Source organism: Ovis aries, chromosome 3 (genome assembly GCF_016772045.2).
Source record: "Ovis aries strain OAR_USU_Benz2616 breed Rambouillet chromosome 3, ARS-UI_Ramb_v3.0, whole genome shotgun sequence".
NCBI lineage: Eukaryota > Metazoa > Chordata > Mammalia > Artiodactyla > Bovidae > Ovis > Ovis aries.
Window position 1 is genome coordinate 111334717 of NC_056056.1, and position 10458 is coordinate 111345174.

At 42.4% G+C, this 10458-nt stretch overlaps 1 protein-coding gene across 1 annotated transcript in view; it reads right to left on the reverse strand.

The window, feature by feature from the left end:
- CAPS2 (calcyphosine 2) overlaps nucleotides 1-2853 on the reverse strand; it is a 46006-nt gene extending 43153 nt beyond the window's left edge. The window contains 1 exon segment of the mRNA XM_012173937.5: nucleotides 2654-2853. The gene's annotated coding sequence lies outside the window, so the exon portion shown is untranslated.
- Between the last annotated feature and the right edge of the window lie 7605 nt (nucleotides 2854-10458).

The window sequence follows — 10458 nt, forward strand, 5'->3', positions numbered from 1 at the left end:
TTAGATTTGAGAACACCCTGACAGCACTAGCAAATGGCTTTCCTTTCAGAGACAGCTTTCAGAAGGAAGAAACTGTGGCTCCTCTGGTGACTCAGTGGCGAAGAGTCTGCCTGCCAATGCAGGAGACTCAGGTTCGATTCCTGATCCAGGAAGATCCCAAATGCCATGCAGCAACGAAGGCCACGCACCACAAATATGGAGCCTGTGCTCTAGGGCACAGCAGCCACAGCTACGGAGCCCACATGCCACAGCAGTTGAAGCCAGATGTCCTAGAGCCCGTATTCCACAAAAGAGAAGCCCGTGCCCCTCAGCTAGACAGCAGCCCCCGCTCACCAGAACCAGAGGAAAGCCTGAGCAGCAGAGACCCAGCACTTTCAGTCACTTCACAAGCACTATTGGATTTGCCAGGATGATTAGTGGCCATCAGACCCAAGGTGAAACAGAGGTGCTAAACAATCAGCTACCTGACTGACTCCATACATCAGCCTCACATTATTTATACCTTAGTAACACTATCGTCCGGCTTCCCACGTGGCATTAGTGGTAAACCACTCCTGCCAATGAAGGAGACACAAGAGACACAGGTTCTGTTCCTAGGTGGGGAAGATCCCCTGGCAACCTACTCCAGTATGCTTCTCCGGAGAAACGCATGGACAGAGGAGCTTGGCAGGCTACAGTCCATAGGGTTGCAAAGAGCTGGACACGACTGAAGCACAGCACAACATTATAGCCATTTCAAATCACTATAGGCCACTTTAAGTCACCGTACCATACGTGAAAATAATAAAAACCACAAAATTTATACACTAAATGTCCATGGTCTCCTCTTTCCTTTCCCCAGGCATGACAGTCCTCATTCTTCACTGTAATTAGCTCTTTTTGTCTCCCAAATAAACAATCAAGACCACGAAGGTTAGTATCTGATGCCTTTAATATAGCAGATGCTTACTAAAGTCAATAAATAAACTAGTGCATAATCAAATACCTGGATACATTTGAAACATATCCTTAGTTTCACACCTCTGCACTTAATTATGACATGATCATAATGCCTCTCTACAAATTCAGCCTTCAAAAAATTAGATAAGGTGTTCAGAGTGTATTAAGCACAAAGAAGCGTAGCTATTATTCTTCATCACTCTAACTATAATCCTCAAAAAAGGCGACGATTACTACTGGTTTTCCTCACCCTATAGCTCAGCACTTAACAGGAAAACAGTAGGAGGTTAAATATGTGTTAAAGTGAATTCCATCAATTCAGATATGTGTTATTTCAGAATAACAATTACTAGCTGTAAAATCCATGGATGGAGGAGCCTGGTAGGTTGCTTACAGTCCAGAGGGTTGCTAAGAGTCGGACACGACTGAGCGACTTCACTTTCACTTTTCACTTTCATGCATTGGAGAAGAAAATGGCAACCCACTCCAGTGTTCTTGCCTGGAGAATCACAAGGACCGGGGGTGGCGGGGGTGGTGGGGATGGGGGGGGAGGGCTGGTGGGCTGCCATCTATGGGGTCGCAGAGTCGGACATGACTGAAGCGACCAACAGCAGCAGCAGCAGCAGCATTGATAAAACAGCTCAATCGTCTGAATTTCAAACCCGGAAAACTGAATTTTACTTTGCCAAATTATTTGCTAGTTATTGTGGAGTTTGAAGTCATACAGGTTTCAGACCTCTTTTCAGTGCTACACCATTTCCGGTACAAGCAATAGGGAAGAGGAGGAGAATTAGCTGCAGAGACTAAGGAACACCAGAAACCTAAAGTGAAGTGAAGTGAAGTGGCTCAGTCGTGTCCAACTCTTTGTGACCCCAGGAACTGTAGCCTACCAGGCTCCTCAGTCCATGGAATTTTTCAGGCTTCAGGCAAGAGCACTGGAGTGGATTGCTATTCCCTTCTACAGGGGATCTTCCTGACCCAGGGATCAAACCCCGGTCTCTGGCATTGCAGGCAGATGCTGTACCATCTGAGCCACCAGGGAAGCCCAGAAACCTAAACTTGGTGGTGAAAGGATCAGCATTTTAAACAAATGGCTTAGAGCTAATCCTGGATTGCATACCAAGGGCTGTCTTTGCCCTAAAGCACTGAGTATGTAGTTGGGGTGTGCTGGGGATAGGGTAGCAAGAGGAGAAAAGAGCAAGGTCTGATGGCTTCTGTCTCCACCCAAACAGCTGCCAAGTCATGAGATGTTATTTCTAGCATGTAATGAATGCTGGGTTAACTAACACAACCACGTCTTTCCATGTGAGCTCTTGTGCTACCGAAACGAACTGAACTCACCTCCCACTTCCCTCATTTTTAAAGATGACTTTGTCCAGCTCCAATTATCATCACTTCTCTTTTGGTATTAGGGGCTATAAGGCTGCTTACACCAAATCAGAACATAGTGAAAAGCGAAGGATAAATTGATCAAATCCAGTCCATAAGCAAGGAGAGAGGAAAAGAGATGTGTAAAGGCAATTTCATATTTAAACTCCACGCAGGTGAGGATCAAGTCCACCTCGGAGCTCAGGGGATAAAGATCCAGGTGTCTGATGGAACCTAGGATCATTTCTAATTTCAAACACAGCAGGGCAACTGCCCTCACATCACTCCCCCGAAAGTTGAGATTATGCTTAAGAGCACCTGCAATGTACTAGCACCCTCTTCCTACCTGAGATTCATGGACTAGGGCAGGACTCAAGCGGCAACCAACCTGACCTGACAACCAACGCAGGGAAAGAGTAAGTCCAAGATGGGAGAGCTGGAAAAGGTATAAACTGAAGCAATTCCACCGAGAGAACTCCCCTGCGACCGTTTCAGAGGGGAGGAACCACAAAAGAGACAGCTCTCAGCAAAGGCTCTGGCCAACTCAGACCCGCGTCTGTAGGTTGCCTTGACAACAGGCCTCTGCGCGCCGGGCCGGGACCTCTCTCACTTCCGGAGAAAAGGAGATAGGTCATTGGCAGAGGCCCCAGCTCCGCTGGCCCCACCTACCGGCCCCCAGCTGTTTCTGCCCTTGCTTCCTCTGCCGGGCGTGTGCCGCAGGAGCTCCGGACTCCTAGCGGGCCTCGCGGAAAAGCCCCAGAGCTGTTCTGCGTCCAGGCATCCTAGGAGACCAGTTCCGGCGCGTTTCTAGCCTTGGCAGAGAGCTGCGCAGAAGCACTTCTCTAGCTTGTACTGCGCCCGAAGAGGGCCAAAGTCGGCCCGAGGGCGGTTTGTGAAATTCTTATTTAAAGTGAGTTCTATTTAACATATTTTATAGGGCACAGACCGAGGGTTCAGCTCCCTGGCTGATGTTTTGAGATGGAAAGAAATTTAAGCGGATTCTGGAATGTCTGCTTTCCAGGAGCTTGCAATTATTTAAAAAGTCAAGACTGCAATATAAGAGAGAGACAAGATATTACTTTCAATATGTGGACATATATACATATATGATCACTATATAACTTTATATATATATATATAATTACAAATTAAAATACTGATGAAAGCCTAGGAATCAGGAAGCTTTCTTTTTACTCTTTGCTCTGCACACAATGTCTTTAGGCATCAGCTCCTCATCGGTGAAACGACAGGTCTGGTTTGAGATATGTTCAAGGTTTCAATCTACTCTAACATGCCGTAACTCTCCTGAGTTAAACTCCCAAATGTCAGATACCCAAATTGGAACTAAAATCTTTGTAAACTTAATCCAGTTCTCATCCCATAAAATGGAGTTGTTTTTCTAATCTGCTTTCTCTTCAAAATTAGCTCCCCTCCAAATGTATGTGTCTAACTTTGCAAGTTAAAACCATTTGGTAAGTGAAAATACAAATGCATTTTTAAAGCATAAAATGAATGAAGTCAATAGATATAAGGTAATCACTCCTGTTTCTTTCCTATCTATGAAAATTCATCTACCTATTACCCCCATAGAAAAAGAAAAGCAAAAATAAACTGGAAAAAAACAAAAAAGAACAAAATAACTTTCAAAACGTAATCAAAGACCAAAACTTCTGGTGCCTAACTGCCTATTCCACAAATAGATAATCAGTGAAATAACATTAAGATGTCTCTTTCCCGGCTCCGAACACTTAGGTTTAGTACACCTAAACTGCTTCAGTATTTCTGACACAGAAAACATCTAGTAAGAAGCAAGAACTTTGGACGATGGGTTGATTGTATAAATTGTACTGTTTGCCACTTTTCAAAACAATTCATTACAAAAGCTCTTTCGTTATTACTGCCAATTAATATCTTTTTACACAAAATAAAATTAGTCACATTAGTTAATAAAATTAACCTCAATAGTTTGCAGATCCAAACTAGATTGTATTTGAAACTCAGAAAGCATCCATTGAACTACAATCTGCAAATATATCCAATGTTAGAAAAAGCACTGTATATATGCCTATCCAGGATTGCCTTTTAAATTTTTTATAGAGTCTAAAGTATTTAGAGCCCCTAATATGTGTTTGACAAATAAGATATGGTTTCTAAAGAAGCTTACAATTATATACAACATGTTTAGTAAGCTAAAGAGTGATCATTTCTTCATTAATTCATTAAACAATATTTACTGAGGGCATAAGGGTTCAGTACCTGTTCTAGGTGCAATATATATATATATATATATATATATATATATATATACACACACACATACATATAGCAGTGAAGAAAAAAGCCACTCTTTTAGTGAGGGTTACAATCTCATAGAGGCAACAAAAATAAATAAATAATGTCAGATAACAACTAATACAGTGAAGAAAAATATAAGAGGTCAATGAGATAGACATTAAGAGTAGGAGATGCCGTATGATCAGGTATGGTTTCACTGGGGAATTCACAGGCAAAGGGAACAGTCAGTGCAAAAGGCATGAGGAGAGGGCATCCTTTCAAGCTGATGGATGGAGCTGAAGCAGAGTGAGCCAGGGGAGAATGGAGGCTGGGGGCCAGAGAACAGCCATGGCTAGATTCAGCATAGCCTTGTGAGTCACATCTAGATTTTGAATTTGATTTATGTGACAGGAAGTCATTAGATGGTTTTGAAAGGTGGGTGCTTATGTTTGGGCTTCCCTGGTGGCTCAGACAGTAAAGAATCTGCCTGCAATTCAGGAGACCCAGGTTCAATCCCTAGGTCGGGGAGATACCCTGGAGAAGGGAATGGCAACCCACTCCTGTATTCTTGCCTGGAGAATCTCATGGACAGAAAAGCTATACAGTCCATGGGGTCACAGAGTTGGACATGACTGAGCAACTAACACTTACTTATTTAGTTACTTATGTTTTAAAAGGAGTAATTTGGCTTTTCTATGGAAAATAAATTTTGATGAAGCAAGAATGAATACACAGACGGTGAGAAAAAGGATACTAATGCCTCTGTTCCAGTAAGAGATGACTGTGGTTCTATCCAAAGTGTTGGGTGTCCATAGCATGGGAAGAAGTGTTTGGATTATTTTAAATGTAGAGCTGACAAGATTTGTAAATTGATTGAATCCAGTATGTGAGGAAGAAAGAAGAATAAAGTAATAAGATAGGCACATGAAGTGTTTAGAAGAATAAGAAAGTATGGTGGTTGATTTTATGTGTCAGCCTGGCTAGACAGTGGTGACCAGTTGTTTGGTCAGACATGAATATAGATGTTTCATGAGGATAGCATTTAGATGTGAACCTCTGGTTTAGATGTTCAAGCTGGTTTTAGAAAAGGCAGAGGAACGAGAGGTCAAACTGCCAACATCCACTGGATCATGGAAAAAGCAAATGAGTTCCAGAAAAACATCTACTTCTGCTTTATTGACTATGCCAAAGCCTTTGACTGTGTGGATCACAATAAACTATGGAACATTCTGAAAGAGATGGGAATACCAGACCACCTGACCTGCCTCTTGAGAAACCTGTATGCAGGTCAGAAGCAACAGTTAGAACTGGACATGGAACAACAGACTGGTTCCAAATAGGAAAAGGAGTACATCAAGGCTGTATATTGTCACCCTGCTTATTTAACTTATATGCAGAATACATCATGAGAAACGCAGGACTGGAAGAAACGCAAGCTGGAATCAAGATTCAGTTCAGTTCAGTTCAGTTCAGTCGCTCAGTCGTGTCCGACTTTTTGCGACCCCATGAATTGCAGCACACCAGGCCTGCCTGTCCATCACCTTCTCCCGGAGTTCACTCATTCTCACGTCCATCGAGTCCATGATGCCATCCAGCCATCTCATCCTCAGTCGTCTCCTTCTCCTCCTGCCTCCAATCCCTCCCAGCATCAGAGTCTGTTCCAATGAGTCAACGCTTCGAATATCAATAGCCTCAGATATGCAGATGACACCACCCTTATGGCAGAAAGTGAAGAGGAACTAAAAAGCTTCTTGATGAAACTGAAAGTGGAGAGTTCAAAGTTGGCTTAAAGCTCAACGTTCAGAAAACAAAGATCATGGTATCCAGTCCCATCACATCATGGGAAATAGATGGGGAAACAGTGGAAACAGGGTCAGACTTTATTTTGGGGGGCTCCAAAATCACTGCAGATGGTGACTGCAGCCATGAAATTAAAAGACACTGACTCCTTGGAAGAAAAGTTATGACCAACCTAGATAGCATATTCAAAAGCAGAGGCATTACTTTGCCAACTAAAGTCCGTCCAGTCAAGGCTATGGCTTTTCCTGTGGTCATGTATGGATGTGAGAGTTGGACTGTGAAGAAGGCTGAGCACTGAAGAATTGATGCTTTTGAACTGTGGTGTTGGCAAAGACTCTTGAGAGTCCCTTGGGCTGCAAGGAGATCCAACCAGTCCATTCTGAAGGAGATCAGCCCTGGGATTTCTTTGGAAGGAATGATGCTAAAGCTGAAACTCCAGTACTTTGGCCACCTCATGCAAATAGTTGACTCATTGGAAAAGACTCTGATGCTGGGAAGGATTGGGGGCAGGAGGAGAAGGGGATGACAGAGGATGAGATGGCTGGATGGCATCAGGGATGACTCGATGGACGTGAGTCTGAGTGAACTCCGGGAGTTGGTGATGGACAGGGAGGCCTGGTGTGCTGCGACTCATGGGGTCACAAAGAGTTGGACACAACTGAGTGACTGAACTGAACTGAACTGAGTACAGTAGATTACTCTTCATCGTATGGATGGGCCTCATCCAACCCATTGAAGGCCTTAAAAGCAAACACCAAATTTCCCAAAGATGATTGGTTTTTGCCTCCAGAGTTCAATATGAAAATTCAGCCTGAGTTTCTAGCAGACTGAAGACTGCAACATCAACTCTTACTGAATCTTAAGCCTGTCAGCTTGCCCTACAGATTTGGGTCTTGCCAGCCCCAATAATTGTGTAAGCCAGTTCTTTAAAATCTCTGTGTGTATGTGTGTCTGTAAAGAGAGGTTGGTGAAATACGTCCTATTGGTTCTGTTTTCTCTGGACAACTCTGACTAATGCAGAGGGGAAAAGAGAAATAAAGTAATAAGATACAGGAAGCTTACCTGTTTTAATGACAGGAGATTCCTTCTAACTAGAGGACTTCATAAAAGTAACTAATATTTAATTTGAGTCTTAAAGTTTCATTTATTAATTTTCTCATCAAATATTGAACTCTTCTGTTGAAATGCTGGGCATACAGTAGTTACAAAATAATAATAAGCAATCCCTACCCATTCAATTGAAGGGGAATAATTGGAGAAGGAAATGGCAACCCACTCCAGTGTTCTTGCCTGGAGAATCCCATGGACAGAGGAACCTGGTGGGCTACAGTCCACGGGGTCGCAAAGAGTCGGACAGGACTGAGCGACTTCACTTTCACTTTCACGATAATAATACTTTGGCCACCTGATGTGAAAAACTGACTCTGGAAAATACCCTGATGCTGGGAAAGATTGAAGCCAGGCAGAGAAGGGGATGACAGAGGATGAGATGGTTGGATGGCATCATCTGGGAGTTGGTGATGGACAGGGAAGCCTGGCGTGCTGCAGTCCATGGGGTCGCAAAGAATCGGACACGACTGAGTAACTGAACTGATGATAATAATATATTGATAAATAAATTATATCATAAAATGTGAGGATGTGGATTATGAAGAAATATAAAGCAGAAAAAAAGACCAATATGAAGTGATAGGTTTAGAATGGGTAATGCAAAACTACTCTCTCAAGTATATTTTGATAAGATATAATTTGGGGCTTCCCTGGTGGCTCAGATGATAAAGCATCTGCCCGCAATGTGGGAGACCTGGGTTCAATCCCTGGGTTGGGAAGATCCCCTGGAGAAGCAAATGGCAACCCACTCCAGTACTCTTGCCCTTAAAATTCCATGGACTGAGGAGCCTGGTAGGCTACAGCTCAAGGTGTCGTAAAGTGTCGGACACGACTGAGCGACTTCACTTTCACTTTCTTTGAGCAAATATTTAATAGAGGTTATAAATGAGTCATGTAACTTTCTGGGGAAAGAATTTAGCCAAAACAAACTAGAGCAAATGCCCCGGTACAGGAGCATCTTAGCTTTTTCCAGGAACAACAAAGGAGCCAAACTTTGTGAAATAGAGACAGCAAATGGTAGAAAAGTAGGAGATGAGATCAGAGTTAGGGTGCATTGTTCAGGATCTTAATGGTTAACGTAAGGACTTGAGATTTTGCTTTGAGTGACATGGGAGTAATAAGGTGGAAGGTTTTGAGCAGTGGGGTGACATAATCTGATTTACATTTAACAGAATCACTCTGGATGCTGTGTTAAGAATATTATTTAAATGTCTGAATATGAAGATAAATATACACAGAGGCATGATACAAGATTCTAGAAATATTCAGAAATACTCTTATTTCCTGTAGAGGCTTTTCTCACATTTAAGGCTTAAAATAGCATTTATTTTTGTGTAAGGAAGAGATTAAGTCTTATATTTTTCACTATACACACACTGCATAACAAGTTGCTTCAGTCATGTCCAACTCTTTGCGACCCTATGGATCCTATAGACCGTAGCCTACCAGGCTCCTCTGTCCATGGAATTCTCCAGGCAAGAATACTGGAATAGGTTACCATTTCCTCCTCCAGGGGATCTTCCTGACCCAGGGATTGAACCTGTGTCTCTTATGTTTCCTGCATTGTCAGGCAGTTTCTTTACCACTGGCACCACCTGGTGATAAGACCTTATCACCAAACTCACCAGAAATGCCACCTCTGTTGTACACAAGTTCTGGGATATATATGTGGATACTTCTTGACTCTTTATTCTCTTTATCTATTTTTTCATCTGTGTTCCAACAGCAAAGGCTTTTTATCACATAGTTCATATTCTCTGACCACAAATGTAATGTAATCAATAACCAAAAAAAAAAAAAAAGAAAAGAAAGCTTAAAAACCCACCTATTGCTCTGTTAAATTTCCATTAGAATCCTTTCTTTTCCCCTATTTTATAATTTAATTTCCTGCTTTCTATTTTAACAAATAACTAGTTGTATCAATTTTTTTCTTTCAGTGGCAAAGTCAATTGACTACAATATCAATAAATGTAAATATATGTGTTCACTTGAATTAAATGGCATTATAAACAACCTCAAATAATCAAATAAAGACATTTTTTTGAAACACAGAAATACTGGAAAATACCATCTAAGGCCACAGTGTAAAAGGCTGGTTTCTTCTTGAAAAATAGTATGACATATAATGGATTTAAAACATTATGCCAAATGAAGTTGATTTGTATTACAACATAGATAAAATAAGCAATCAGTTGTACTCTGTCCTAGTCTTCAGCATCCCAACAAAAGCAGTCCTTTAACTGAAGTTTGCTAGTCTCTAAACGGTAGCTCTGTTCCACATTTACGTATAAAGAAGGGACGATTTTGTCCACTGTTCCACATGTCTATGTTTATCGTTTGGGGCAGTCAGTCTCTTCAGCTGAGAATACAGAAGCAAATTATTAAATGATTAAGTGTTTGACACGGTAATTAAGATCTGTATGTCATCAAGTATTTAAAATGCCTATTCGAGTTTTGTTGCCAGTCTCTAAGGAAACACACAATAGGATTCTGAAGTTTATTCCAAAGAATGAACTTTTTTAAAGCCATACCCAAAGCTGAATCTATGGATCGACCACTCTTTAAGGCTTTGCTTGCACAGGCCCGGTCCACTGTCGGCATCCTATACACGTTGCCCTTTTCCATAGATGTGTTGCCTGCATGTTGCAAACTGGTTTACAATCCAGGGCCCCTCTGCAGTGATTCCGGATTGGATCCCCAGAAAGCACCTTGAATGGGTGCTTGAATGGGTAAAACTGCACCACAAAGCGACTCAAGGCTTTATCCCGCAGCCTAAGACTTTGTACAGGCGAACTGACCCTCTGTCGCGCGCCTCTGCTTGGAGCCCCCGCTGCGCGCATGCGCACACTGGCCTCAAGCCCTCTCCAGAAGTCAGCCAACCGAACAGCCAGGACGCCAGAGGCCGGGAAAGCCAGACTGACTGAGCCTTTACGGGTCTGCGGATCAGAGCGTTTTCTGCATCCCACC